The following is a 25,824-nucleotide window of genomic DNA, read 5'->3' as shown; positions in this document are numbered from 1 at the left end:
TCTGGATCACTCCTATGACAGAATAAACTGTTTAACAGTTTTCAAAGTCCAGTAAATAAAAAAAAAATAAGTAATTAACTTCATTGTACTCTCCAGCAAGCCTTTCAAATGTATTTACCTCAACTCGGCATAAGAAACACATAATTTATCTCACAGCTTCCAGCCAGATCTTTTTAGTCCATTTATTAAGACTTGAGGGCAGAATGCAAAGTGGCAAGCATACAATGTTAGACATGGAAAGTTGTGCAGCCAAAGCCACCACACCCACAAAGCCCCGATCCTGACAGCAGAGACACTGCTGGTGCTACTGGAATCGTATCGGTCCCTTGAATTAACGACTTAGAATATTTCCAGAGCCACCCAGCAATCACAAGTGTCAGGTGAAAGAGTCAGAGGCACGGAGAGGATGAAGTTGTTCCCTTCACCCTCAGAAACAGGCCAGGAGAAGCAACGGCTCCCACAGCTCCTGGCCCGCGGTGGATGGCTGGGCCACTCTCCCTTAAGGTTAGCTCACAGCTGAGCTTCAGGAAGCCCGTGCCAGCCCACACAGTCAGGGGAGGAGGGTTTGTTCCAGGTTACGTGTGGCTCAGAAGGAAGCTTAGGTTCTCTAATTTTTAGCACCTTTAGGTAAACAAGCCCTGTCGGGTTCTCCCCACATCCAACGACAGCTGCCTCCGCCCATCCTTGTCCCTGGGCTTCTGTCCTATTAGGATTTTCCTAATTTTGGAAGGAATCATCATCTGAGAAAGTTTTTCACCCTGAGAAAAAATGTGCTATTAATTGATCAATACCGACTCTAAAGTGATAAATTTTCCTTCCAAATCCTAGCCACTTATGCTTGCTTGGCTTAAATTAATTTATTTTTACAATGAATATCTTTTTTCCTTTGCCACATCACCTCTCAGGGCTCAAAGGTCATTGTGTACACTTTAGAAACTGAGGTACAGGACAGGACAGTTTGTCTTGTGACCAGACAAACGCTGGCATTAACTCTTTAAAAATTTATCTCATATTTATTAATTTTATGTGTATGTGAATATTTTGCATGCATGTATGTATGTGCATCTTCTATGTGCCTGATTCCTACAGAGCTCAGAAGAGGGTGTCTAACCCTCTGTTACAGATGACTGTGAGTCACCATATGATGCTGGAAATTGAACCCAGGACCTCTGCAGGAGTAACCAGTGCTCTAAACCTCTGAGTTACCTTTCCCAGTCTGCTGGCTTTAACTTTTAATGCTAAGTAAGAGAACAATGTCTCATAATAATAAGCTAGCTATACACCTAAATAGCTGGTTCATTTCACCCCATTTTTGTACCACAAATCAATGTTAAATATTAGCATGAATATTTATAAAATACTTCTTAAATCAAATAAATCAACTTGCCGAGTTTACAGTAAAATTCTTAAACCACTCATCCCTAACCTCATCACCAGGAAAGGAAGGTCCTATAGGCTCAAATGTGATATCTCCAAAAATACTTTTCAAAGATAAATAAAAAACAATACAGGAAAGTGTATACACATATTTGAGCATTCACACATACATAGGAACACATATAGATGCATATGTTATATCGAAATTAAATCCCTGAGACACTATCTCAGACATTATAGATAGGGAGAAAAACTACCTACCTGTGACATCTCAAGAGAAATTATTCTATGCAGTAAGTACAACCCCCAGGCTGGATGTGGTCAAGACTGTTCAGCACCTAAGCACTGCTTTCTGTGGATCGAAGGGAGCTTCAGAGGCAGAGGAAGGAGCTCCCTTGTGTGGATACAGTCCTAGGCATGCTTAGATCTACTAAGATGTTCTCATGTCAGTTTATATTAGACAACCTCACTATCCCTATCAGGTCTGACGTGAGAACAACTTAGGACAGCGTTTCACCAGGCACAGCCTCCCCATTAGCTTTTACTCAGGCTGCCCGACTTGCTTGGTAAACATTTTTCCTCTGCATTTGCTTCCTGATGTCAAAGCAGCTCAGTGATGAAGAAAGCTTCCCAAAGAAACTGAGGATCTCAACAGGCCCTGGCCAGAATCCGCCAACATCTTCCCCTGTGTGTGTAGAATAGCCTTCACAGTGGCCTGCAAGATCCCGCTCTGTGTGGAGCCTGCCTCCTTCCTCTGAGTACACTGCATGCGTTTCCCAATTCCATATCTCACCCTGCGACACCAGCCTCTGTGTTCTTAGAACCAATAATGCCTTTCCGAGTCTGCGCCTTTGCTCTGTGGACTATCGTCATAAAACGCTCACTAATAGGTCTTGGCATGGCTCATTTGCCCCATCATGTAGGGCTCAGCCCGAATGTCACCTCCTGTGGGACTTAGCCTTAACCCAGTCCCTCTTATATCACACAGCTTGATTTTCTTCATAGCTTCTATTACCATAGAGATTGTTTATTGATTGCTTTTTTATGACTTGGTCTCGCCCCACTCTTTGTCAAACTCCATTAAAGCAGGAACACTGTCTCACTTAGCATCACCAGACCTTAGAATGGTGCCTGGCTTATACCAGGCCTTCAGAAACATGGCAGAGAAACACTGGTGAGCTTCTGGGGAGCTCAGCAGTAACCCAAAAACCTAAAACAAAAACGTTTTAAATAAATGAATACATTTATGAGGCCAGGAGAGGTGACATATGCCTATAATCCCAGCACTCGGGAGGCAGAGGCAGCAGAAGTTATCTATGCAATCCAGGCCTGATCTGCAGAGTAAGTTCCAGGTCAGCCAGAGCTATATACAGTGAGACACTATCTCAAAAAAAAAAAGAATTATAAATGATCTCTCAGGGTGCAAAGCCTTCTTCAGACAAGCATTTCTAAGTGGCATGAAGCAGAGAGACCCTTCCCCCCCCATATCAAGTCCTAGCGTTTGATGGAGATTCAGTAAGATAGTGATGATGTGATGCTCCCAAGAGAGCTCTACATAAAGTCCCCTGATGCAGTGGGCTGCTATTACGGTGTCACTGTGATGTCACCCTGTCCGGATTCTTCCCAGGTGGCTCACAGCTATTGTCTTCGCTCTCTCCACAGCAGCCATCGGCTGTCTCCATTTTCTCAGACCTGGAGCCTGTAATTAAGTTCCAGGGCTGTTGTCATGGACATTTCTTCTTTCATATAAAAGAATTCAAATGGAGAGGCCATTTGTCGTGCTTCAGTGGAACGACTGTAATTACCTAGCCTTTGAGACATGTTCCACAAACCATTGCAGTACACTGCTCAGAGGCCACGGTCAAGGGACAGAGCACACAGTAATTTTAATATGTCATAACAAATCTTTAGTTGCCTTCAATACCACCTCACTAACAAGAGGGCCATTTGCACCGGCTGCACCCAATACGTGTCCGTGGTCGACTTCACTCCACAATGGTGGTGTTCGCTCTTAGATCAGCTGACTCTTTCAATGCATCTTTTTCTTCCTTTCCCAGATCATTTCCCAGGAATCTCTGGAGGCTGTGGTGAAGCCAAGCATGAGCTGGAGCTTTGGCTCCTTCTGCTGCTGCTCGGGTTACAGATATTCACTACGACACTAGGTTCCTGCGAGGAACCTATATCTCTATGCTAGATAATAGGCACTTTACCAACTTAGCTACCTCCGTAGGCCCACTTTCCCTTAAAGCTTCAAGAAGCCCTTCAAGGTCACTTAGTTTTCCCTCATTACTTGGCAAATGGGTGAAAGGAGACAGAGAAGTATGAAATGGCTTCCCCAAGGTTAAACTAAGTTAGAGGCAGACGTGAGCATTGGTTGTCAGGACCTAGATTTATCTTTCATTCATTCTTGCCAGGCAGGCCCTTCCCACTTAGATATATTGAAATTAAGAAAATGATACTTCCATATAACAGATTTATATCTTGGTTTTTGTGAAGCTTGAAAGGAAAAAACGGGGGGGGTACAAAACTTTCCACTGAGTCATGGTGGAACAGTCCTGGTTCTGTGTGTGCTCCCCATGCCCAAGGCCCAGGGCAAAGCCTCTGGGTGAGAAAGGTCTAGATTCAACAGCACGCCCTGTTCTTCACTGTGAGACCTTAGGCGGGTTATCTAACCTCTCTGAGACTCAGTTCTTCAACCTATCAAAAGAGAGTAAGAATGCACTCCAGCATAAAGCATTATGGCAATGTGAATGAAAATCTTTTTATGTGTATTAAAAAATTAGTCTGTAAAGAGAAAAGAACTCTGTTTCAGGTCAGTATAGCCAGAGACGAGACTGAGGCACACAATGAAAGGGTAGGAAGAAAATAAAGGAGTCAGGGAGAGGGCTCAGTGGATAAAGGGGTGTGAGGGTTAGAGTTCAGAATTCTAGAACCCACATAAAGCTGGATGTGGTAGCAAGGCAGGAGCCGGAGACAGGAGAATCCCAGACGCCGGAGGCCAAGCCTGGCTTACGAAGGGTTGCAAAGGAGACCCCATGTCAAACAAGGTAGACCGTGAGTGCACACCAAAGCTGTCCTCTCACCTCCATGGCACGAGCATGCTCTCAAAACACACACCAAGCACTTGCTAACACACACAAAGATCCTGACAAACAACAGGTGAAGAATGGACCCGCGGCAAGCTATGAGGACAAACAAAAATGAAATGACTTGACTACCAAGTCAGCTCTGCTTAATGCTATCATTCTCTTTAAACCAGGAAAACATTCCTGCCACATTGTTACTAATAAAATTACAAAGAAATTAAATTCTTCCCAAGGAGAGGATCTTTCTCTCCTTTTCAGATACCATTCTAGTCTACAGACTACCTATCAGAACTCATAGCAATTTTCCTGCCTGAAATTCCAATTACTAAGATTACAGACATAATTTGCTACCTCTTGGTTTAGTATTCTGTGTGTATGAGTTTGTGTTTCTGTGTGTATGTGTGCATGTACATAGTACATGCATGACGTCCATGTGAACAAACATGTGTGTGGATGTATGTGTATGCATGTACTGTGGAGACAGAGGTCACCTTTGAGTGCTGTTCCTTTGATGACATCTACCTTGGTTCTGAGACAGTTTCTCACTGGTCTGAAGCTAACCAAGTAGGTAAGGCTGGCTGGACAGTCGGCTCCAGGGACACTCCTGTCTCTGCTTCCCCAGAGATGGGAAGGTCAGTGTGGGTTACCATGCCTGGCTTTTTAAAGATGTGAGTTCTAGGGATCAAGCTCAGATCGCTTTGCTTGTTGACTGGGCTATCACCCCAGGAATAAACAAACAAAAACAAATCCCTATGTCCAAAAACACAGAACACCATTTTACCTGGTATTGAATGGGTAATCCTACTTTCTCTCTGATTGCTTACCTCCATCTTGTAATTCTCTGTTTATGTTCATATGACTTGTATAAAAATGAAAAGGAGTGGGAAATAAATTTGTAGGTGTGCTAGACTTTTTGTTGCTGCTTTTTTGTTGTTGTTTTTTTTTTGATTCTGTTTTGCTTTCAATGCATAAATAAAGCAGCTATGAAGAAAGCTGCTATGCAGAAAGAAGCGGTTATGACAGAACCAACAGAAACAGCTCTTACTTAACACGGACAGCATTGGTGCTGATGAGGAAAAAGGAGGGGGAAGAGAAGGAGAGCACAGAGGCATGCCTGCTACCCAGCCCAGCCTGTCAAAACTCTGTGACATGAGCATGAATCAATCATCCTAGACAGGCTGGGAAGCAGCTCTCTCCTCCCACGTACACGGGATAAATGTGGAAAAAATATATATGGATGCTTAGAAAATGATCCAAACCTTAAAAAACAGGTAAGAGGGCCTATTGAAATCATTCATAAAGAATGTGAATAGTCTTCTGAAAAAGAATGGAGATTAGAAGGGAAGGAGAGGAAATTGGGGGGGGCGGTGAGAAGACAGGGGAAGGGAGGGGAGACTAGAGAGGAGGGGAGGGGAGAGGAAATGGGTTAAGGGGGCCAAAGGGTCCAAGTGAAACTTGGAAGTGACCCTGAGGAAGGCATGCCTGCTGAGGACCTGAGCACTGAGGATGGCACAGCCATCATGGTCTTGAGGAAATCAGACTCTGGGATGAGCCAGAGAAAGCTCTTCAGTCTGCAAAGGTTCTTAGCAGGTGTGGGAAGACACCAGACTTCTAGAGGAAGTGGAGGGCAGAACTAACGCTTGGACTGAGAGCTCACTAGATGGAGAAGTAATGCACACTTACTGTTGAAGACAGGAAATGCAATCATCTAAAAATAGGCCATTTTAAAATTCAGGAAAAATGTGCTACTAATAGATTTATTCGTTTGAATCTTTATAACTTTTGTTCAGTTCTACAGACTTTTATCATTATATATTTATATTATAATTTTTTTATTTTCTATATTCTATGTTTACATTCCAAATGATTTTCCCTTTGCCAGTTCCCCCCTCCCCATAAGTTCCCTAAGCCCTCTTCCCTCCGCCCATTCTCCTATCAACCCCTCCTACTTCTCTGTCCTGGTACTCCCCCTACAATGCTGGAAAAAGCCTTTTCAGGATCCAGGACTTCTCCTTCCTTCTTCTTGGGAGTCATTTGATATGTGAACTGTGTTTTGGGTATGCAGAGTTTCTGAGCTAATATCCACTTATCAGTAGCTGTACTCCATGTATGTTCTTTTGTGACTGGGTTTCCTCATTTAGGATGATATTTTCCAGATCCAACCATTTGTCTAAGAATTTCACGAATTCATTGTTTTTAATTGCTGAGTAGTATTCCGTTGTGTAAATAAACCACATTTTCTGTATCAGTTCCTCCATTGAGGGACATCTGGGTTCTTTCCAGCTTCTGGCTATTATAAATAGGTCTGCTATGAACATAGTGGAGCATATGTCCTTGTTGCATGCCGGGGAATCCTCTGGGTATATGCCCAGGAGTGGTATTGCAGGGTCCTCTGGAAATGTTATGCCCAGTTTTCTGAGAAACAGCCAGACTGATTTCCAGAGTTGTTGTACCAACTTGCATTCCCACCAGCAGTGGACGAGTGTTCCTCTTTCTCTACATCCTTGCCAACACCTACTGTCTCCTGAGTTTTTAACCTTAGACATTCTGACTGGTGTGAGGTGAAATCTCAGAGTTGTTTTGATTTGCATTTCCCTAATGACTAATGATGTTGAACATTTTTTAAGGGGGTTCTCAGCCATTCGAAGTTCTTCATGTGAAAATTCTTTGTTTAGCTCTGTACCCCATTTTTTAATAGGGTTGTTTGGCTCTCTGGCTTCTAACTTCTTGAATTCTTTGTATATATTGGAAGTTAGCCCTCTGTCAAATGTAGGGTTGGTGAAGATCCTTTCCCAATTTGTTGGTTGCCATTTTGTCCGCTTGACAGTGTCCTTTGCCTTACAGAAACTTTGTAATTTTATGAGGTCCCATTTGTCAATTCTTGATCTTAGAGCATAAGCTACTGGTGTTCGTTCTATTTGGGAACATTTCCCCTGTGCCCATGTCCTCAAGGGTCTTCCCCAGTTTCTTTTCTATTAGTTTCAGTGTGTCTGGTTTTATGTGAGGGTCCTTGATCCACTTGCAGTTGAGCTTAGTACAAGGAGATAAAAATGGATCAATATGCATTCTTCTGCAAGCTGACCTCCAGTTGAATCAGCACCATTTGTTAAAAAGGGTATCTTTTTTCCACTGGATGGTTTTAGCTCCTTTGTCAAAGATCAAGTGACCATAGGTGTATGGGTTCATTTCTGGGTCTTCAATCCTATTCCACTGACCTACCTGCCTGTCACTGTACCAATACCATGCAGTTTTTAACACTATTGCTCTGTAGTACTGCTTGAGGTCCGGGATACTGATTCTCCCAGAAGTTCTTTTACTGTTGAGGATAGTTTTAGCTATCCTGGGTTTTTTGTTATTCCAGATGAATTTGAGAATTTCTATTTCTAACACTATGAAGAACTGAATTGGGATTTTGATGGGGATTGCGTTGAATCTGTAGATTGCTTTTGGCAAGATGGCCATTTTTACTATATTAATCTTGCCAATCCACGAGCATGGAAGATTTTTCCATTTTCTGAGGTCTTCTTCAACTTCCTTCTTCAGAGACCTGAAGTTCTTCTCATACAGATCTTTCACTTGTTTGGTTAGAGTCACTCCCAAGATACTTTATATTATTTGTGGCTATTGTGAAGGGTGTCATTTCCCTAATTTCTTTCTCAGCCTGCTTATCCTTTGCGTATAGGAAGGCTACTGATTTGCTTGAGTTGACTTTATAACCAGCCACTTTGCTGAAGTTGTTTATCAGCTGTAGGAGTTCTCTGGTGGAGTTTTTTGGGTTGCTTAAGTATACCATCATATGATCAAGTAGGCTTCATCTCAAGGATACAGGGATGGTTCAATATATGGAAATCCATCAATGCGATCCACTACATTAACAAACTCAAAGAAAAAAACAACATGGTCATTTCATTAGATGCTGACAAAGCAATTGACAAAATTCAGCATCTTTTCATGCTAAAAGTCTTGGAAAGGACAGGAATTCAAGGCCCATACCTAAACACAGTAAAAGCAATATATGGCAAACCGGTAGCCAACATCAAATTAAATGGAGAGAAACTTGAAGCAATCCCACTAAAATCAGGGACTAGACAAGGCTGCCCCCTCTCTCAATATCTTTTTATTATAGTACTTGAATTTCTAGCTAGAGCAATTAGACAAAATAAGGAGGTCAAAGGGATACAAATTGGAAAAAAAGACTTTATTATTATACTTTTTATGTATATAATATAACTACATATATAACTACATATTAATATATGATTCCAGAGTTTGCTTTTTTAATTTTAATGTTATTTTCCTTACTTGTCTTGTTTTAAGGCAAAGTCTCTTATGATGTTTACTCCTTCTACCTCAGCTTCCTATGTATTGGAACAACAGTTACAGGGTACTATACCCAATAGCTCTGAGCATTGCTTCATAGGTAGGCATTTGTGCATGTGCATATGTGTGTGTGTGAATACACATGCATATATGTATCTTTTTTATAACTAAAGATTGGTCTCATTGTATTTCTAATGTACAAAACATTTATTTATGTGTAATTTCCAAATAATAGACATTCCTGCTTCCTTCAACCTTTTGCTGACGGAAACAATGTTTTAACTAAACATGTGTCGTTCAAGGAATGGAACTCTGATGAGTGAAAAGTCTATGTATTTTTATTTCAAAAAGCCTTTGTTTACAGAAAGATTTACAGAAAACGTTGTGCTAACTGCAAATTTCAGAAATATGTGCAAGAAAGCAGAGCTCCCTACACCCCACAGGCTGGTGTCTGAGGTCGCCACACCTCACAGGCTGGTGTCTGAGGTCCCTATACCCCACAGGCTGGTGTCTGAGGTCGCCACACCCCCACAGGCTGGTGTCTGAGCTCCCCACACCCCACAGGCTGGTGTCTGAGCTCCCCACACCCCACAGGCTGGTGTCTGAGGTCGCCACACCCCCACAGGCTGGTGTCTGAGCTCCCCACACCCTACAGGCTGGTGTCTGAGCTCCCCACACCCCACAGGCTGGTGTCTGAGCTCGCCACGCCCCCACAGGCTAGTGTCTGAGGTCCCTACACCCCACAGGCTGGTGTCTGAGGTCCCCACACCCCATAGGCTGGTGTCTGAGCCCCCCACACCCCACAGGCTGGTGTCTGAGCTCCCCACACCCCACAGGCTGGTGTCTGAGGTCCCTACACCCCACAGGCTGGTGTCTGAGGTCGCCACACCCCCACAGGCTAGTGTCTGAGGTCGCCACACCCCCACAGGCTGGCGTCAATCTGGACCTTACTCTGTGATGCCTCTAAGACTGAACAGAAACGGTTGTATTTGCAGAGCACCAGATGGAGACACGGGAAGCTCACTTGGAAACATGGATGTGACCTGACATGAAAATCCATGAGTCCCAGGTGTTTTGTCAGCTGCAGCTGGAAGGCTGCGCATCCAAAGACTTACAGCTCCAGGAGAAGCCGTCATGGTAGAATCACCAAGGAGCAAGTGTAAAGGAATTTGGGGACTGACTAATGAAGACAAATGAAAGATGGCATGTGTTCTACCTGGGTAAGTGACAAGCGAAGAGGAACCCTGTAAACATCCAGGAGAGCCAGTTTCCATCCCTTGGCTCAGTGGAGAGTGACAGGAGAGGTAGAAACATTCCTGTCAGGCTTTGGAAAGGAGGAGTGGAGGATGCGTTGGCCCATAGAATGATCTAACAAGGAAGCTGGAGGAGACCTTCCAACCCAAGACTGTTTCAGATAAAGCTGTGTATTTGCATTAGGGAAATAGGAGGGTAGGGTTGGTCCCACCTTCCCAGTCCCTTTCTCACAAATGCCAGCCCTCCACTGCCACTTTTGATTTATTGATGCACACATTTGCAAATGGGCTGCAGGAGACTTCTTCCAGAGAAGTTGGGTGAAAACAGGTTTTTCAGTCAGTCCTGAGGCAGCCACACAATGAGAAGGCACTTCGGGGTTTGTAGTGTGATTAGCTTAAAGTGCCCAGAATCAGCTGGGATCCAAAGGAGAGCAAAGGACAATAGCAGGAGTGGGGTGCTGTCTCTGCATGCACTGCAGTGTGTCTGTGACAGGAGTGGGGTGCTGCCTCTGTGTGCACTGTAGTGTGTCTGTGACAGGAGTGAGGTGCTGCCTTTGTGTGCACTGCAGTACCTCTTTAGGACTCCCCAAGCTTCGGATGGTTTGAGGTGCATGTCAGGCCACGGTGCAGCCAAGCCATGGTCTTGTCAGACAACAGCGGCTAAATGGTGCCAGGCCCAATGAACTGCTACAAAACCATTAGATGAGAAGCTTTCTTCCTAATGCTTCTCACCTGCATAGGTTCACTGCACTGTCCTGAGAAACCAGATCTTCTGTGCTTTCTTTTTGAAAATGGTTTGGGGAAAAAAAAATTAGAGTAAGAAATGAAGGTTTTGGTGTGCATCATCTGTGGAGCACAAGAGGTGTTTTTTTGTTTGTTTGTTTTTAAATTTGTTTTGAGATTATAAAACATCATTTTTCCTTCTCTGTCATTCCTCCAAATCCTTCCACATACTCCTTGCTTTCTTTCAAATTCACGGCCTCTTTTATTAATTGTTGCTACATACATGTATGTGTACATGTGTACATACATATATATTCCTAAATATAACCTGCTCAGCCTGTGTGTGGTGTTTCTTTGATGTGTTTGCATGTGGTGTTGGATAACCACTTGGTGTGCTCTTCCCAGGAAGACTTACTTGCCCTCAGTTCTTTGCGTGGACTGAGGCCTCATGGGCTTTTCCCGTCACCCACCTCAGCGTGTCTATTGCTGTTGTCCTTGTTCTGCTCAGGTTTTACGCCGTTCTGTTGGTAAGATATTATGGGTGTAGCTTTGGTCATTCCTAGGAAGACCAATCCCTCAGCAAACTCCCTGACCCGGATCCTCCGGCTCTTACCATCTTTGCACCTCCTCTCTCAGTGTTCCCCGAGACTTAGGTCTGGGGGTTTATTTCATAGATGTATCAGTTGGGACTAAGCTCTACAACTCTGAATTTTGACTGTTTTCTGTAATGGTCTCTGCCTGTCTCAGTGGGTTTACTGGAATGAGCTCTCCTTACAGAGAAGAGTTAATGAGGACAAATCCCTGTAATGTGCCAGAATTTTCTAGATCCTTAGGCTGGGCCTGAAGATGAGCTAGGCAGCGATGATGAAGTTACACAGAGCCCTGAGCTGGAGTCTGTGGTCACTAGAGGGCACTGGGGCCACATGGAGCTTCTGGCTTGGGCCACTGATGCTGCACACTGCGCTGTCCTGACCGCCTTCCCTTCAGCAAGGGCTTCCTGAACGCTGGAGCCCAGGTTTGGTTGCACCAGCACACAGGAGACAGGGGTGGGAAGCTCTATGGGAACTGCTTGCGGTCCTTCCTTCTCATCTCCTCTGTCTCCCTTCTTTTCTCTTACAGCTCAGCCACGCGGGCTTTTCTCTTGGTCCTTGGATGTATAAAGTTAATGCGTGTGGCATCCACCACATGACCAGCTTTCCGGAGTCTGGCTCCTCTAGACACTCTTCCCAGATCATGCACTGACTCTTTCTCATTCCTCCCAGAGCCTTTCCTCTTTTGAGGATGTTTGGCTGTATACATGACATGTGAATGTCTTTGTTTAGTGATCTCCATATACTAGTGACCACCACAGTGAAAGCAAGGGCTTCCTTTACCTTGTTCTCTGCTGTCTATGTCACTTTTAGCCTACTGGGTCTCTTTTGTGAGCTTAGTCAAAGATGTCTTACTCAGGTAGGTGGCCTGGTAATTGAACAGAGTCTACAGAGTTGGACAATGTGAGGATGCTTCTCCTAGGGGGACACGGATTTTAGTTACAGCTTTATACCCAGGCTAAGAGGTCCCACGCTGACTTGGGTACATTTTGAGCTTTCCTGATTACTGTATGCTAGGACACAGCAGGTCAAGCACTGGCTTAATGAAAGTCAGAAATTCATATCATACATTCTGTGTGAGAAGGATGACTAGAGTGCTATTTCACAGACTTTGGAGGATCGGTCTAATCTGGGTCACTCTGTCCTACCTCAGGTTTTTGCCAGTCACCTCTGACCTTGAGTAGCCCTATCTAGGGCCCTGCTATAGCAGTCACAGAGGAGTATTATTTAAACACAAGGATTAAGATCCTAGAGAGAAAGATGAGAAAAGGCAGCTTCTGGTACCATAGCACACTACACCTGCTTGAAGGGTCACTCAACCACATAGACAAGAAACACAGCAGTGACGAGGACTGTCTTCTGGACAAACACGCTGGTGGAGCATGGCACACAGATCAAGGTATGGCCTAAGACAGACAAGACAGACACAAGAGACAGCATGGCCTAGCCTGCTAGCTAAGGCAGATGCTGATATGGAAGGTGGGGCCCCGGAGCAGTAAGAGATAAACTTAAGAGAAGTAAATAGGACTCAGAAAACCAAGAGATGGAACTTAGAAGGAACTAAGCACTCTTTGCAAGGAAAGGAGGGAGAAGATGCAGAACCCAATTACAAAGATTATTCCAGTGTGGGTGTGAGGCTGGGTTAGAGAGTAAGAGGAGGGGAGTGAGGGAAGGTGAGTGGCAGTGAGATCAATCAATCAATCAATCAATCAATCATGTGAACAGACTAAGCTACAGCCATATCAAGGAAATGGAGGAAATGAATTTGACAGATGTTGAGACAGCAAATGAATAAGCTTGGGATAAACTGGCTCTAAGCATAGAAAAGAAAAGGGACATTGTACTGGCCTGGTGGAGGAAGGAGAGTGGTCTACAGCCTTGGCAGTGGGAAGGAGGAGGGTGACTTCTTTCCTACAGATGGGAAAATCACGGAAGAAACAGGCATGGCAGATGGCAGTGGCCCTCTCTTTCCACTGTTAGAAAGAGGCAGTGATGGGACAGCCAAGTGAGCACGTCTGAGAGGCTTGCAGTACAGACAAGAGCCTGGACCTGGGTTTCTATGCTAAGGAAGCCCACAATCTAATGGTGGCTGCAGACAATGAAGTACGGGGATGTGAGAGGGTCAGTGCTCAGTGCATGACAGGCCTCTGAAGAGCCTGGCGGGAACACAACCATGGAGGGCATGAGGAAAGGAGCAGAGAGCAACCAGAGGGGAGAGAAGACAGGGCAAGGCAAAGGCAGTCAGAAGGGGAAGTGGTGAGAGGGGCAGAGGCTGCTCCAGTGAGACAGGCCTTTCAGGGAGGCAGTGTTGCAGCAGCAAGAGGGTGTGGGTGGAGTGAGGGTTGATGATCACAGGGTAGATAGAAGCCACAGTGTGGTGAGATGAAGGGGAAATGGAAAAAACAGAGCACAGGAGTGGGAGCTGTGGCAGACAGCGACAAACCATGCCAACAAAGGGGGCGAGGGTTTGAGGTCCAGGAACACTAACCCTCATTACCTTTGCCCAACCACTCCTGGTTTCTCCTGCCCCTGGGGGCCTCTTCCCACCTAGTGGCTCTGTTCCTACAAAGTGTAGACTTTTCGCAGCCCTGTGCAGCTACATTCCTGGCAGGCGGTTTCCCTCTCCGCCATTACATGCTCCTTTTCCTGCTGCTTCTTCAGAGGCAGCCAGCCTCCACTCCGGCAGCCTGGAGAACCCTCTCCTTCCCCGCTTCCCTCCAGAAGTTGCCTGCCTCTTTACAAATTCCGTTCACCAGAGGAATGTCTTCCTGGCTTTCCTCCAAAGCCCTTCTGGGCATTCATTTATTCATTTAACAAATATTTACCTAGAGCTTAATGGCCTACTTGGCACAAAATATTACACTAGACATGGGTACAGATAGTAAGGCAAGATGCAGAAGGCAGACACTGGAATCAGCTCTGTCTTCAATTCATTCATTCATCCATCCATCCATTTATCTATCTGTTTCCTTAATAAGCATTGTCTCTCTGTTTGCTAAACTAGCCTCTGGCCACCTGTACATGTCATCATAACTTGACATAGAAGATGACAGGACTGGACTTAGGATGCTGTAGGGATGAAGAAGAGAAATTCTTGTAGCCAGTTTGTCCCTCAGTATTTGTTTTTGTTGCTTGTTTGTTTCTGTTTTGCTTGGTTGATTGGTTGTTTGCTTTGTTTGTTTCATTTTGTTTGTTGGTTTGTTTGTTTTCTCAGGAGGTTAGCTCCTGGCCATGATATGTTAAATTCTCATAAAGGCAGTTGTTAAGTCACAGTCCTGGTACTGTTGCTACCGGAAGGCAAAGGAAGATTTTTTTTTTATCTATATTCACAGTCAAAAGGTCCTGAAGGATGAAGACAGGAAAGCAGATTAAATATTTCCCATCAAAAGTAGGATGTTTTTAGACACCTGGCGTATTCCAGATTCTGGTGTGGGCTCCTTATGTGTATTTTCTTAAATAGTTATAATTTTCCTAGCTTGTCTCTCCACCCACTCATACATCCATATCCACCTACCCATCCAGAGATGGAGCCACCAATCCCCTTTAGAGGCTCTCTTAGTTTACATCATATTAAACTGCATGTGGTGTGTAGATCCTGTGGCTGAGAGAGTGCAAGGGTAGAGCCCGACAGCTTCCAGTGGTAAAGACTTACGTCCCAGAGAGGAGCAAAAGGGACCTCAAAGAGATGAAGCCATTTTCCCATGGCCATTTGGGTAGTGGGATGTGGAATGCAAAACTGCATCTGCTTTGCCCTCAAGCCTGTTGATTTCCCCCATGGTCCTTAGTCTCCCAGAAGGCTCAGCCATGCAGAAGTTAATGTGAAATGTGCAAGTTCTGCTGGTCTGCTGCAATCATGCAGCATGGCTTGAATGTTACAGAAAATAGCACAGAAGCAGAACAATTCATGACATTGTTCAATTTTCATGCCATCATGTAGAATAAAATGTGGAATCATACTAACATGGTCTCTTTCCCTCCAATCTTCCTTTATCTCTCCTTCCTTCTCCTCTCTCACACATCCTCATCTCCCCATCTCTCCAGTTCTTCCTCAAGGGTCTTCAGAGTCCCTGGGGTTACCAAGTATGGCTCCCCTAGGCCTCACTGTCAGGACACCCTCACCCTATGCGAGGCCAGCTTCGGGGCTCACAACTGTACTGGGAGCGGATGACTCTGAGTTACAGCGGTCATTCCTCACAATAGACCACTCAGGTAAATTGGTGTAGTTAATATAATTGCAGTAATTCATACCAAGAACACGCACCCATCAGCAGCCGCTCACTCCCTCTAACCCAAGCCCTCCAGATCACAGTTCATCTCACAGGCTGGAAGCAGAACTGAGAATTTTGCCAGCTTGAGAAGGACTGAGTCATCCTCTACATATGGATCCTACCTAGCTGGGGTCCCAGAGCTCTTGCTCCTAAACGCACAGGATATTGCGAGACAGCAGTAGGTGTCCTGAACCTGCTCCTCTCACAGTGTGGGGGGGATGGTCATATTCCTTCAGCCCTCACCCACATGGGCTTCACTCTCCTCATCTACCGGGAACTATCACCCAGGTGGCATGGTTTACTTCTTACTCTATTCTTTAAATTTTTTTTTAAATTATAATCTCTACTATGGTGGTCAGTCTTGGCAACTTCCCTGGAGATGTATGACCCAGGCTTTACAATCTATAAAATAGTTTTGGAGGAGACTACAGAAAGCTAAGACTATGCTTACATAAGATGTAGGCAGCTGAGGTCAGGGGAGGCTGCGAGACTTGGGTTTTCTGATATATCTTTTAATTTTGTTTGAATGAAAAGGAAATGAAGAAAAGATGAAAGAATAAAATGATGGGAAGGATAGAGGCAGAGAGGAGGGAAACTTACAAAAGTTGCTTACAATTATACTCTCTTCTTGCAATTGAGGCTGTATCCACATGATATTTATTAGTTTCTGCTAAATATATTTATTAAGTGGCCCCTGCAGGGGAGTTATCATCAATTAAGATAACTCCAAGTATATTGGTTATTTAATACAACATAATTGGGCTCAGAGCAAAATAAATGAGTGATCTAATGGTAAGAAGGTCTCTCTCTCTCTCTTTCAATCTCTCTCTCTCTCTCTCTCTCTCTCTCTCTCTCTCTCTCTCTCTGTGTGTGTGTGTGTGTGTGTGTGTGTGTGTGTGTATGTGCACATGAGTGTATGCACAAGGGTTGGAACCCAGGATCTTGTACATATTAAGCAAGTACTCTGAACTCCATTCCAACCCAAGAAAACCATGTAGAAAATGCAATTTAAGACAATGTCATCTCTGGGCAGTGGTGGCGCATGCCTGTAATCCCAGCACTTGGGAAGCAGAGGCAGGTGGATTTCTGAGTTCGAGGCCAGTCTGGTCTACAGAGTGAGTTCCAGGACAGCCAGGGCTATACAGAGAAACCCTGTCTCAGAAAAAACAATAACAACAACAACAACAACAACAACAACAACAAAAAGACAATGTCATCTTTCTGAAATGATCTACAACAATGGGCAGACACAATATAGCTCCTGACACTTTACTCTCTACTGCCAGCCTGTCATTACGTCATTACATAATGGTGTTTTCTACACGCAATACCTTGATGGATGCAACAAGCTTGAACATGGGTAAGTATCCCACTGTGTAGCAAGTGAGTGGTGAGGTGTACTCGGTAAGCTGTGGAGCTGAGTACTAACACCAAGCTATCTCTGAATCTGAAAAACCATGACTTCTCCTTTATAAAATCCTGCTGCTCGTACTGGGCCCTTCACACCCATCCTACACAAGCTCTCTCAAGCATCATGAGGTGGGCAGCCCTGTACCATTCATTCTTTAGCATAGAAACCAAGGTCCAAGGGGAATGCACCTCGCCCACAGTCGGCTAGCTCATTCGCCTCCATCTGAGTAATTGCAGTCAATCCTATGTCACCAAACGGTCACCTTAGAAAGGCTGACTTATCATATTTTATCATGAGAATTCAATACATTTTCTTTATAGAATTAAACCTGCACTTGGATTTTTCTACAAGTTTTTAAGGAGCTGTTCATCTGCTGCAACTGTGATAGCTTGGTCCTTTGACAGGTTGACAGGATTAAGAGCGATCTATATAGGACCGGTACAAGAACACACCTGTGTGGCTGTGGGCCCATTTCCAAAGAGGATTGACAGGTGAGAAAGTGAGTAGAGGGTCCACCTGAACATGAGTGGCACCATCCAACAGGCTGACAGGCAGATGGAAAGGACTCGGAGGGAGGCAGCATCCACACACACGTGTAAGCTCTATCCTTCCCTTTGGGGTCTATCTATGGAACACTGCTACCAGAAGACTGGTTAGTTCAGCCTTTCATCAGGGAACTTCCAAGCCTCAAGCTTTGGACTGAGACTGAGCGGTTTAGCTTATTGGTCTGAAAACTTCCATATTCTCTATCTCTTTGGGATGCAAACAACCATGGTTGGACTACCTAGTCCCATTGTGTGGGAAGATAGGGTGTGTGTATGAGTGTCCATGCATGCACGTGTGCACATGTGTGTATACATGTGTATGTATATGCTTGTGTATATTCTCTCGGTTTTGATCTTCTGGAGAATTCTGCTTACAGAATTACACCAACTAATCCTGATCTCTCTCTCTATTAAGACAATAAAGATAGAGGGACAGAGGAGCCTAGTGGGCTGTCTACATGGGAGGTAGGTTCTGAGGCACAAAACCTCCTGAGACTACAGGTTTAGCCTTGCTCCTAGGTTTTGATCTCTGTAGTTTATCATTCACTTTAAAAATAACTTCTCACAAAGGAAATATTTCTAAGACAACAAACACATGGAAAAGTAACACTTCAGATGGCTGGCCAGACAAACCACAGAGCAAAAAAACCCAGCAAGCACAGGAAGTGTTCTGTGGTGCGCATGAGAAAGAAACCGGCCTGGACTCAGTAGTGGAGCACTGCAGACCTGCAAGAGGCCAGGCTCTGCTGGACTCTGCACAGCATGCATTTATCACTGAGATGCAAACTGCTTGAGCAAAAGCATGCAGGGAGGAAGGAGGCCTTCTTATAGGCCCGGGCAGGGTAAAGAACAGCTTCAGCATGTCTGTAATTAAAGGGTTAAGACAAACAGCAAGTGGCTCCAATGATTTTTTTTTTTTAAAGAGAAAGTATTTGTACTGCAAAACTGACAAGAAGAATGGTCCTCTTCCTGTTCCCTGCTGTTATCTTGATAGTGTATGTCTTCCTAGGGTTTGGGACAGCAGGACTGCTTGTGGTAGCAGCCATATCTTCTTGCTGTTTGCACAGTGAGACATTTGTCTTCCTAATTGCTATACATGAATGTTCGACATGCTTCCGCCACTAGACAAAACCAAATATTGAAATAAACCTTTCCTTTATACTCAGCTCTTGTCTGAGGCTATCTGTACTGGTAACTTTTCCCATACCCAGTGGTCTTGGCCTAAGGAGCAATAACAGATATGCACACTGCACTTAGATAAATGATCCATGGTCATTTCCAGGTGCTCACCTAACAAATTATTACCCATTATTACACTGGTTATGTAGAGATGACACGTTCTTTCTAGCGGCTCGTCTATGAGGAAGAAGGGGGAATAGAATAAGCGCAGAAATGTTGAGGGTGCCAGAGGACCAGAGCCCAGGAGCAAGGCTGGGTAGGAAGGTGATGAGGGCAATTGTCCCCAGAGGCAACAGTGGGACTGGACAGTAAAGGTTAAGTAGGAGTTTGCCAGGCTACATGCTGGGGATATGGAGGTTATGACTGAGGTCAGACTACATGGTTGTTTTTCCTTCAGAGTGGTACCAGAAGAAAGGAGACTTTGATGTGTCTGCTAAGCATTTTTGAATTATTGGCCCTCCCATCCCAAGGCTGGCTAATCACTCCTGCTAAGAGTCTACCGCTTGATGAGACCTGGTTTTCCTTGACTGTATTCCAAAGGCAAATAGAGTCAGCAGTCTTGCCAGAGGACTGTGTGTCCACTGCTGAAGAGTGAGAAGAGGGTCAAAATGGAGTAGTCATGGGAGGTTGGGTTGGGGTGCCTGCAGGCTGGCCTGTGCAGGCAGGCAGAGTGTTAATTTGTCCAAGGCAGAAGCCCTAGGCTAACTTCTACAAGAGAGTAGCCTCTGGCTTTCAGGAGAGAATGGCAGTGAGGTTTGAATTTCAAGGGAAGCTATCCTAATCACCAAACCTCAGTCCCCCTCCCTAGCTCAGTGGTTGTTAGCACCACCTAAAGCGGAGAGACAGATGCTAAATACACACTAGATGCTCAGTATGGGTTTGTTTGCTCAACACATTCAATGGCCACTATCGAAGTGAGAGGAAGACGAATCCCAGCCCGATGTCCTTGAAGGATGCTGGCACCGGTAGAACAGTGGAGGAGGTCTCTTCCACAAGCCTCTCAAAGTCCCTTCTCTGGCACCCATAAGTCTAACAGCAGTGTTTTGAAAGGGTAGCTAGGGTCTGATGTTCAAACTTTCACAAATGACACATAATGCCATCACTGGATAAACGGGTTACGGTCTCCTAAGGTCCTCTATCTCTCCCTCTGGGTTTGCTGAGGAAGCTGGAAGCTTCCAGTGCTTGTGCTGCTTTGTAGGAAGCAGACTTTCCCCTCTGGGTACTAACAGACCACTTATACTATGCAGGAACAAGAGTGAGGTCAGGCAAGCATCTTCATCAAGAGCTGTCCTGGGTCTTCCACAGGCAATCTTTGAGTCTTCTGGAACTGACTGCTTCTAGTGGAATAGGCTTTGCTTTGGGGCCCCCATGACAGAGAATGAAAGGGCGACCCGACACTCCTCCCCCCCCCAATGCCACTTCATTAAATGGATGGCTCTGAAAAGAAGATACATGTGGACACATCCAATAATGTCAAGACACCTTAGAAACAACAGAAATCGTACATGTGGACACATCCAATAATAAATAGCCTCCTGTCCACATGAGGACATGTGTACATTGGATTTCTCCTCTGTTCTGGCCCTTTGACTCTGCTCCTCACACTATGATGACTCAGATGAAACTGAATCCATTAGGTATGGACTGTAATGGATATTTTCTAGCGCCATTTCTCTCTAAACAGGGCCACAAAAAGAGTGTTTCTAATACTGTCTGTTACAGCTTGGTTAGTGGTTTACTCCCTGGGAGCTCTGGGGGTACTGGGTGGTTCATCTTGTTGTTCCTCTTATGGTGCTGCAAACCCCTTCAGCTCCTTGGGTCCTTTCTCTAGCTCCACCATTGGGGACCCTGTGCTTAGTTCATTGGTTGGCTGAGAGCATCCCCCTCTGTATTTGTCAGGCAGTGGCAGAGCCTCTCAGGAGACAGCTATATCAGGCTCCTGGCAGCAAGCACTTGTTGGCATCTGCAATAGTATCTGGGTTTTGTAACTGTATATGGGATGGATCCCCAGGTGGGGCAGTCTCTAAATGGCCTTTCCTTCAGTCTCTACACATGGAGGAACCCATGGCTTCAGTGGTATATGTAGCAGAGGATGGCCTTGTTGGACATCAATGAGAGGAGAGGCCCTTGGTTCTGTGAAGGCTAAATGCCCCAGTGTAGGGGAAAGCCAGGACAGGGAAGCAGAAGTGGGTGGGTTGGTGGGGGGGGGAGGGATGAGATAGGTTTTCAGAGGGAAATGAGGAAAGGGGATAACATTTGAAATGTAAATAAAGAAAATAATCTAATTTAAAAAATAGAGAAGTTTAATGCCAGGGAAGAAATTGTTGAGGAAAATAATAGCAATAAGGGTCATGCTTTAGACTCAAGGGTAACAACACTCATGGGCTCAGAGCAGAATCTGGCCACTGGCCTTCGAGTCTATGACTCCTGTAATTCTCCTCTAACCTGCTTCTGATCTTTATTTTTGAGACTATGTAAATGAGACAGGCTGTCTTAAAGACTTAACTCCATCTGTGGTTCCTTTACTGGCTCCTTCTCAAGGGCTTTAGCTTCCTCCCTGATCTCTTCTGCATGAGGTTTCCCTGTTCAGTGGGTCATCCCTCTAACTAGTGATTATTTCCTGAGAATAAGATTCTGAACAGAAAATTGAGAAATCTTTCAATGAAGCCTCAGGTATGAAGGTAGGGAGGCCAAGTTAGGTGGATGAAACCTGGGCTCCCAGTGTTTCTGGTATGCCGTGTGGGACAGCCAAGAAGTAGATGGGCCTCACACCAAGATGTTCTTCTGGGACTGGATCTCACATTGCTCTGAACATCCAGTCCAGGTTATAGGACTCCAGCATCATACCCTCAACCTTCAGTTCCTCTGACTCTGGTCTCCTGCCTGTCCTGAAGGCTCCCAGCATCAGAGAAATAAGCAAGTCTTCCTTGCCCCAACTGTAAGCTGGAAGTAGGGAGACACTTGTCACAGTGTGGCAGTGGTTTGACTTGGTTTCCTCTGTGGACCAAGTGTTGGCACGTAGAAAGTACTGAGTCCTGGAAGCTAACCCTGGTTGAATGACCTAACTATCTCCAGTAAATTCTGATTGTAAAGGCACTGGAGAGTGGTTGTTACAAAGTGTGACTTCTGTATCTTCCTTTTCTGCATGATACTGCTGGCGTGCCACTTAAGGCCAAGAACATACCAAAGATATGGCTTGGACTTTTTGCCCTCTAGATTTATGAACCAAAGAAGCCTCTTTTCCTCACAAGTTACAAGTTAGGCTTTCTTCTATAATGAAGGTTCTCAACCTGTGGGTCAAGACCCCTTTGATAGTCAAATGACTCTTTTCAGGAATCACATATCAGATGTCCTACATATCAAATTATTACCCTACAATTCATAACAGTAGCAAACTAACAGTTATGTAGTAGCAATGAATATATTTTAATGCTCAGGGGTCATCAAGACATTAGGAAGATTGAGAACTACCATGTTTTAATAACCGAACAGAAAGTAAAGTGCTTCTCAGCTTACAGAGCTTATATTACTCTAAACAAACAAACAAACAAGCAAACAAACAAACAACAATAGCAACAAGACCCCCCAGAAGCACCACAAGCCAATTATCTCATCTTTCCAACTCCCAGTGCAGGGAAAGGGACCTCTTTGGACAGGGCCACAGCTGAGGCTGGGCATTCTTTGCAGTTTGAGTCTGTGGTAAAAAGTTCTGTTTACTGAGTGCTGCCTGTGGCCTAGGCCAAGCACTTCACAGTGATCGCTCCATTTTGTCTTCCCAAGAATCCCATAGAGGGGTTTATTCTAATTACCCCCACTATAAAACCAAGTAACAGAGCTTTGAAAAGAAATGGCCTCAGGTATGCAGTTGCTAAGGGCTGACCCTCCATAGGCCTCCAACAATCACACTTAGCCATGGGCTTAGCTACAAATGCTGCTAAATGCCACTCCCCATGATTAGGAGAGAATAGGAACCCTCATATAATATTAGCCTTTATTTTCAGATTGTAAGAGTCAAACCACCCAATTTCTGATTGGTGGAGGGGGAGGTTTTTGGGGGAGGACAACTCTTCTGCTTGTCACCCATCTAACCCATCTTCCAGTCAATTCTGTAAGAAATCAATGAGCTGGATCCCAGATTTAAGAAGATGAGCAAGTTGCCCACAGTGGATCTCTTCCCTCCAAGAAGTCTTAGTGACAGCATGGGCCTCAGTAGCTGCACTGCATGGGCCTCAGTTGCTGCACTGCATGGGCCTCAGTAGCTGCACCGCATGGGCCTCAGTAGCTGCACTGCATGGGCCTCAGTAGCTGCACTGCATCGGCCTCAGTAGCTGCACTGCATGGGCCTCAGTAGCTGCACTGCATCGGCCTCAGTAGCTGCACTGCATGGGCCTCAGTAGCTGCACTGCATGGGCCTCAGTAGCTGCACTGCATGGGCCTCAGTAGCTGCACTGCATGGGCCTCAGTAGCTGCACTGCATGGGCCTCAGTAGCTGCACTGCATGGGCCTCAGTAGCTGCACTGCATGGGCCTCAGTAGCTGCACTGCATGGGCCTCAGTAGCTGCACTGCATGGGCCTCAGTAGCTGCACTGCATGGGCCTCAGTAGCTGCACTGCATGGGCCTCAGTAGCTGCACTGCATGGGCCTCAGTAGCTGCACTGCATCGGCCTCAGTAGCTGCACTGCATGGGCCTCAGTAGCTGCACTGCATCGGCCTCAGTAGCTCCACCACACTGACTTCACTAGGTGCACTGCGTTGACCTCACTGGCTCTACTGCATTGACCTCACTATCTGCACCACACTTGTTAGCATTCTGTCTAAACTCCACCCCACAGTTACCTGGCAACAGCCAAATAGGCCTGGCCCACTATAAAAGGGGCTATTTGCCCCTCCTCCCTCTCTTGCCCTCTTGCTCCCCTTTCTCTCCCCATTCCCTTCCCCCCTCTCTCCACGTGGCCATGGCTGCCTCTACTTCTCTACTCTCTCCCTTTCTCTGTCTTTCTCTGCCTCTACTACCCTCTTAACTCCCCTCCACCATGCCCTGAATAAACTCTATTCTATACTATACCATGGTCGTCGTCATATGGCTGGTCCCTTAGGGGAAGGGATGCCTTGGCATGGGTCTGCTGAGGCACCCCCTTCGCCCATATCTCACCACACCCCCATAGAACATAATCTTATATCTCTTTATCTTTTTATAAACACATCAACAGTGACTTCACTAGCTGCCCTGTATTGACCTTATTAACAGCACTGCATTGGCCTCAATAGCTATACAACATTGGCCTCACTGGCTGCACTGCATTGACCTCACTAGCTGTACTGCACTGACCTCACTAACTGCACTGCATTGACCTAATTAGCTGCAACACACCGACTTCACTAGCTGTACTACATTGACCTAACTAGCTGCATTGTATTGGCCTCACTGGGTACAGTGCATTGACCTCACTAGCTGCACTGCACTGACCTCACTCGCTGCACTGCACTGACTTCATATGCACACTGCTTGGCCCCATCATCTCGAGCTTCCAGCTACCTTCTCTCAGAGGGCAGTAAGGCAAGGAGAGATGCTGGTGCTTGTTACAGTGTTCTCGTGGCAATGGGTGAAAATGTAGGCGGCAGATGTGGGCTCCCATGATGCTCTTCTCTAGGCATCCCCAGGCTCCCGCACACAGTTCTCTCCTGCTGCATTCTCCTCCCCACAGGCCTCTTACTGCTGAGCACAGCTGGATGCTTCAAATTCCCTTGGTCCTCTAAGCCTGCCTACACCCGTCATCAGACCCTTCATCAACTTCTCTTCAACACTGCATTTGAGTGTGTCTTCTGTGCCCTGCAGGGACCCTGGCAGGTGTCTTCTGTCACCACTTGGATCACAGAAAACACTGCAGCCACACCTGAACCTGCGTGACTGCACATTGACTTTTTAGGTAAATCTTTACTTACTTTTTATGAACTAGTCGAACACACTGCACAAAGGGAGGCGAAGGATCGTTGCTATTCTGCGTTTTCACAGCTCTGTCTCTGTTCCACTGAAGGGAGAGCTGCAGGCCCACCAGCCAAAACAGCAAGTTGATTCCTGACTGTCACCATTAAATGAGGGTGGGCTAAACTCACGTGATAAATAAACATTTATCCAGAGTAATTGCATATTGTAATAAGTGTTTATCCTGATTCCAAGTCCATCAGGAGACCTTGCTTCGCACCTCTGCTCTTTCAAGATGCCATCACAGAACCTTTGAGCCCACCCTCCGCCACGCTGGGTTCTGAACAGAGGCAAGGAAGGACTCCGTCTCACCGGCCAGTTTACTTCAGGTATTCACTGAATTACATTTGTGAGATTTCCAAGAATTTAAACTACATGGGTGGAAATATCAAATGATTTCTGGGTTTTTCTTAAGCATTCACAAACACACACAGTGTCTAAGAATACAATCTGTCTCCTCTAGATCAACTGCTAACTAAGATTGAGTTCTCAAATCCAGTTTCAGAAAGACCACTTTCAGGAATGAGTTCTTATTAAATGAAATAAATAGTACCCATTCCAGGAGAGACTGTGCCAGAGACTGAGAAACCCCAGCTGTGGCAGTTTCTCGGAGGAATGGTTGGTTTCCAGTACCCCCACAGGAACAACTCATTCTAACTTCAGAGCTGGCATGGTCTCTTTCAGTTCAGTACCACTGGCTCAAAAGGACCTGCTGAGTATGTATGACCCTTGGACTATATCACATGAGCCAAGATTGAAGTACTTCACTATATGACACTGGGCCATCAGGACAGGCTCGCCTTGAAAAAGAGAGAGAGTCAAGCACAGTACGTCTCGGTGTGCCTTTATGGTGTTACAGGCAGTGCCAGAATCCTCCATTTTAATAGGAAATGGGTTATAACATGTGATAAAATACTACACAAGCTCTTGTGACAACTTAATAAGCTGCTGCTGGTTTAAGGCATAAAGACATTTAGAATATCTTTACTTTTGAGTTGTTATAGTCTGGTCTGATCACAGCATTAAAAAAATAAATAAAAACCTAACCTCGTATGAAAATAGACGCTGAAGGTGAAACCTGTTCGGTAT

At 45.3% G+C, this 25,824-nt stretch overlaps 1 protein-coding gene across 1 annotated transcript in view; it reads right to left on the bottom strand.

Moving 5' to 3' along the window:
• The window catches only part of Chn2 (chimerin 2), a 259,819-nt gene that overhangs the window by 123,322 nt on the left and 110,673 nt on the right, over window positions 1-25,824 (bottom strand). The gene's annotated exons all lie outside the window — the stretch shown is intronic.

This window comes from Apodemus sylvaticus, chromosome 2 (assembly GCF_947179515.1).
Source record: "Apodemus sylvaticus chromosome 2, mApoSyl1.1, whole genome shotgun sequence".
NCBI classification, from domain to species: domain Eukaryota; kingdom Metazoa; phylum Chordata; class Mammalia; order Rodentia; family Muridae; genus Apodemus; species Apodemus sylvaticus.
Note: the sequence above shows the minus strand (reverse complement) of the source record. Positions and strands in the feature narration are given on the sequence as shown.